General features: G+C 42.2%; 1 non-coding gene across 1 annotated transcript; it reads left to right on the top strand.

Moving 5' to 3' along the window:
* Positions 1 to 4,906: 4,906 nt before the first annotated feature.
* On the top strand, positions 4,907 to 4,981 carry Trnas-cga (transfer RNA serine (anticodon CGA)). Its single transcript has one exon. It is a non-coding gene; the product is annotated as a tRNA-Ser (tRNA).
* Positions 4,982 to 5,655: the final 674 nt, after the last annotated feature.

Here is a 5,655-nt window from a genome sequence, read left to right on the forward strand (position 1 = left end):
ATTTTATAACCGATAATTTTATCTTTGACCGTAACGTTCTTCCTTCGCGCATATAACATCTTCCCTCTTATGTCTTTAATTCATAGCTTTTTATTCTGAAACTATCACTTCATTAAAGCTGAAGTTCTTCCTTCTCGAAACTTGAATTTTCCCCTTCTCAAAATCTTAAGTTTTTCCTTTTTTATGTCACAAAAAATTGACTATTTCTGGTGTCATCTGGTTTTGTCTTGAAGGTACTGAATTGGAGTATATAGAATGCTTCTTTCTTCATCGTATCCAACAATGTCAACGGCATTTGTCAGTCGACACTTGAGTTTCTATTAAAAACATACAAATAGTTGAGCGAGTAAAACAGGTACGAAAATGTCTCCCGAGTATATGAAACTTTTTCCCTTCTGAATAGTAATCTTCATATTATCATGAAGAAAAATTTAAACTGTAGGAGGTAACAACGATGTTTATTGCAACAAAAACGAAAAAAATCTTAGTTCTAGTCTTACGTACAATGATGTACACATAATTTCAAAATGCCTCACTATACTGTGCTGAAAATTTTCCCAAGTAAGGAATTGTTGTGCGAGGATAAACAAAAATATTTTGTATCTTTATTAGCCACGATAACAGTAAGTAACGAAATAATACGTACGAGGTGTCACTCGAAATCCACTCTGTTCTTTGAAGTCATTTGAAGGAGCCAGCAAATCATGTTATCTCGCAGTCATGTTTTGCATGGATATGAAAGGGTCTGATTAAGATAAGTTCTCACGTCATGTAATTGTTACACATCAACGTAACAAGTTCGTTTTTTTAACGTAATAGTGTCAAAAGAGTGGTTACTTAGCGACTGATTTCCTTGTGTACTATTGCTACTTCGGAGGCCATCCCGAGCTAAAAACAACTTTCATGGAACGGCATCTAACCGGACATAATGGCCAGCCGGTAACCAATACACCTGCTCTGAATTACAACGTTTTCCCTCAGTTTTTAATGATATTTTTGTGCAGAAATGTTGAATACTGACGAGAAAAAGACACTTGGAGGGTTTTAATGAGTTTTAACTCACAACAATAATAGGACATTTACGACCATCTGCTGCTGTTGGAGGCAAGATTTTTCAGCAGGGTAGTCAAGGGTCCCCGGTGCACAACGTTTCAGCTGTCCGAGGGAAACAATAAGAGGTATAATTTTAATAAGGATACAGGAATGACTAAAATGGGTGGATTACTGTTATCCGGAAATTTTTTCCAAGACTGAGGTTGTGGCAAAGTGCCCAGGATATGCACTGCGCTCCCACGAACGGAGCTCGACTGTCAGCGAGGACGAAAGTAAGTATTTGTGCGAAAACAGTGCCTTAAGTCTTTGAATTACTGTACTTTACTTTACCTCCATAGTAATAATGATTTTCCTCAGAAATAAGTAATAACTAAATTACATAACTTGTCTCAGTATACTTTATCAAAGTTGAAATATTTCTCAGCTTATTTAGCCCCGTTTTAGCAATGTGGCCGTTATGCTCTACCCAGTCGGGCACAAACGACCACTCAGGTACTTTCCAGATTTTTTATTATTTACATGCTTTTCTATTCTACAAGGAGAAAGAAAGAGAATCAGGCATGTAGGGGATAGTCTAACTGTACATCCTGTGATTTTGGAGTTCCATCATCGATTAGAACTTAGCTAAAATATCGCCAAATCTCAGCGGGACCATAGGGCCGTACGAACGACATAATGTTCACGTAAAGACGAGAAAGTGTAGCTTATTCCATGCAGCCATTCTGATATGTATTTGCAGACATTCTCAAAGCTCTCCCAAAGGTTTTAGTGTGCACATTCACTGATGAGCCAAAGAAACTGGTATACCTTATAATACGGTGTAGGGCCCCCGTGAAGATGCAGAAGTGCCGCAATACGACTTGGTATGGAGTCGACTAATATCTGAAGTGTATCCATAGGTATCAATAAACCCATAACCAGGAGGTGGAGGTCTCTTCTGAACAGCATGTTGCAAGACATCTCATATATGCTCAATTATGTTCATGTCTGGAAAGTCTGGTGGTCAGCGGAACTGTTTGAACTCAGAGGAGTCTCGCTGGAGCCTCTGTGTAGCTATTCTGGGTGTGTGGTGTCGCATTGTCTTACTGGAATTGCCCACGTCCGACGAAATACACAATGCACAGGAATGGATGCAGGTGATCAGACAGGATGCTTATGTACGTGTCACCTGTCAAGAGTCGTATATAGACGTATCAGGGGTCCTATATCACTCCAACTGCACACACTCCGCACCATTACAGAGCCTCCAACAGCTTGAATAGTCCCTTGCTGACATGCAGAGTCCATGGATTCATGAGGTTGTCTCCATATTCGTACATGTCCATCCCCTCGATGCAATTTGAAACAAGACTTGCCCTACCAGGCAACAGGTTTCCAGTCATCAACAGGCCAATGTCGGTGTTGACGGGCCGGGGTGTGGCATAAAGCTTTGTGACGTGCAGTCATCAAGGGTACACGAGTGGGCTTTCGGCTCCGAAAGCCCATGTCGATGATGTTTCGTTGAATGGTTCGTAAACCGACACTCGTTGATGGCCCAGCATTGTAATCTGGCAAAATTTGCAGAAAGTTCCACTTCTGTCACGTTGAACGATTCTCTTCAGTCGTCGTTGGTCCCGTTCTTGCAGAATCCTTCTCCGGCCGTGGCGATGACGGAAATTTGAAGTTTTACCGGGCACCTGATATTCACAGTACACTCGTGAAATGGTCATACGGGAAAATCCCCATTTCATCGCTACCTCGGAAATTCTGTGTCCCATTGCTCGTATGCCAACTCTAACGCCACAGTGAAACTCACTTAAATCTTGATAATCTACTATCGTAGCAGCAGTAACCTACGTAACAACTGCGCCAGGACTTGTCTTATATAGGCATTGCCAACCGTAGCGCCGTATTCTGCCTGTTTACACGATCGATGGTCTTCGTAGTCTGGTCCTTCAACGCCCCCCCCCCCCCCCCGCCCTGTTTACACATCACTGTCTTTGCATACGCATGCCTGAACTAGATTCTTTGGCGCATCAATGTATTTCAAAGTCTGAGTAGAGTAAGCCAGTAGGTTGTGTCGCTAGCGGAGGAAAGCAGGATTTTAATGTCTGTGATGAATATTACTTAATATGAAAGGTAAAATTCATGTCGACGATATGTAAGCAGAGGAAATGTGATGAGGAGAACTAACTCTGTGTTGTGCCTTAACGGCAGGTCTTGGTATGGGGGAAGCCTCGTCAAAGAGGTCCACCGCATGAGCATCTAGGGGAGTCATCCCAGAGGTGGTTTCCCGTTGCCTTCCGCTGATGATGATGAAATGATAATGAGGACAATAGAACACCCAGTCCCTGAGCGGAGAAAATCTCCGATCCAGCCGGGAATGGAACCCGAGCCCCTTGGCGTGACAGACCGCCGTGCTCACCACTCAGCTATCGGGGCGGACGATGAGAAGAACAATATTAATTAAAGAATTCAGAGAAAAATAAAAAAAATTACGAGTTGCTTAGAAAGTTTTAAATTGAGGAGCTGATAAGGTTAACAATCGTCCTATATGGTGTTTCATCCAAACTTCAGTAATTTCCTTACTGAAATTTAAAGGATGGTAGTAACCAAAGTGATAGTAGCAAAAGCAAAGTAAAATGTTTGGCCATGATAGAGCCGATGGTCTGAATGTTGGTAGAGTGGATCCTTTCTGCGCCGCGGAGAGGAGAGATAGCGGGTACTTCGCACCGGCGGCAACTTTACCCCAAGTTTAGTTTCCCCACACTTATTTGATAGCAGGTTGAGTAAACCCGTGGCCGTGCTGGAGAGCCTGTTCCGAGGAAAATTCCCTAGTCCTATCCAGAACTGAACCCAGGACCTCCAGAGACAAACTTAAGTTTTCTACCCGCTAAACTGTTATTCTAACAAGTTTGTTAGAGTAGAAATATTTATCAAATAATAATTGCCTTTTATTACTAGTATCATTCTTGAGATCTACCGATTACAAATTATCAAACACCCGCAAATTTTGGGAAAATAAACAATAATCAAACTGATTTAAAAAAAAAAGAATGACACGGGATTTTTACTAGGCACACGACCGTATCTTTTAACTTTCCCTTCTTTCCGTGTACGTGAGATCTGCACCTCAACTAAATAATTTTCGAGTCACTTCATTCATCTACATCGTTCTACATTACACGATTACTCTGCGGTTCACAGTTAAGTCCATGGCACAAGTTTCATAAAACCACTTACAAACTCATTTTCTACCGTTCCACATTCTGGAATAGCGCGGGGAGGAACGAACACTTAAATTTTTCTGTGCCAGCTCTGACTTTTCTTGTTTTCTTACGATGATCATTCCTAACCATGCAGGTGGGCACCAAAAATATTTTAACGCTCTGAAGGTAGCGACGGTGATTGAAATTTCATGAGAAGACCCTGCCGCAACGAGAACGCCTATAGTTTAATGACTGCTATCCGAATCCGAGTATCATATTTGTGGCCCTCTGTTCCCTATTTCGCTTTAGTACAAAACTAACTGCCCTTGTCTGCGCTTTTTCGATGTATTCTGTCGATCCTATCTGATGCGGATCCCACACTGCACAGCAATACTCGAGAAGAGGACGTACAAGGGTAGAGTAGGCAGTGTCCTTAGTAGACCGCTTGGATTTTCTCAGTGTTCGATAAAATGAACCAATTACTAATTTCCAGAATTCTCATTCTGGAAACATCCCCTAGGCTGTGGATAAGCCATGTCTCCGCAATATCCTTTCTTTTAGGAGTGCTAGTTCTGCAAGGTTCGCAGGAGAGCTTCTGTTAAGTTTGGAAGGTAGGAGACGAGGTACTGGCAGAAGTAAAGCTGTGAGGACGGGGCGTGAGTCGTGCTTGGGTAGCTCAGTTGGTAGAGCACTTGCCCGCGAAAGGCAAAGGTCCCGAGTTCGAGTCTCGGTCCGGCGCAGAGTTTTAATCGGCCAGGAAGTTTCAATTATTAATTTATTCCAGTTATCAAATATAACCTCTATCCATACTAACTCACATGAAGTACCTACTTAAATTTCACTAATGTAAACTACTTCAGACAGCAACTGTATTTCACTACCGACTGTATTTAATCCATCCTCTATGAACACGGTTAGGTCCTTTGTAAAAGTTTTGGCTGAACTTATTTCCGGATTTAGCCACCTCTTCGTACCTATAACGATTTGAGAGACAGTGCTTTCTATCAGCTCTTAGAGCTCAGATTCTGTTCGAACTCAGCTTCGACAATTTATAACTACAACACTACTTACCTGTGTTAGTCCTGCTCCCGTTTAGACAGACGCCCTTTCTGTAGTTTCCCGACACCTACGTACCTAAAAAGCCGCCCAGTGCCCTGCTACCCGTACTGTGGTGGCACCGCTAATGAAAACTGAAACATACCACCTACTGTGTAGGTGCTCGACATACCGATAAAGAACATAAAAAAATAGTGTGTTACACAAAATGTGTGGCTAAAAATCCTAGGTGAAGATAACTAAATTCACTATCTTCAGATTTTGAGCAGTTTTTCGCAATCACCCTAAGCCTATCCTGTTGCTATTTGACTTCTCGGGCTAAAGGAGATTGCAGAAACGTCGTCATGATCTGAAGATG

The sequence above is a fragment of the Schistocerca cancellata genome, chromosome 6 (genome assembly GCF_023864275.1).
Source record: "Schistocerca cancellata isolate TAMUIC-IGC-003103 chromosome 6, iqSchCanc2.1, whole genome shotgun sequence".
In the NCBI taxonomy this organism is placed as follows: Eukaryota; Metazoa; Arthropoda; class Insecta; order Orthoptera; family Acrididae; genus Schistocerca; species Schistocerca cancellata.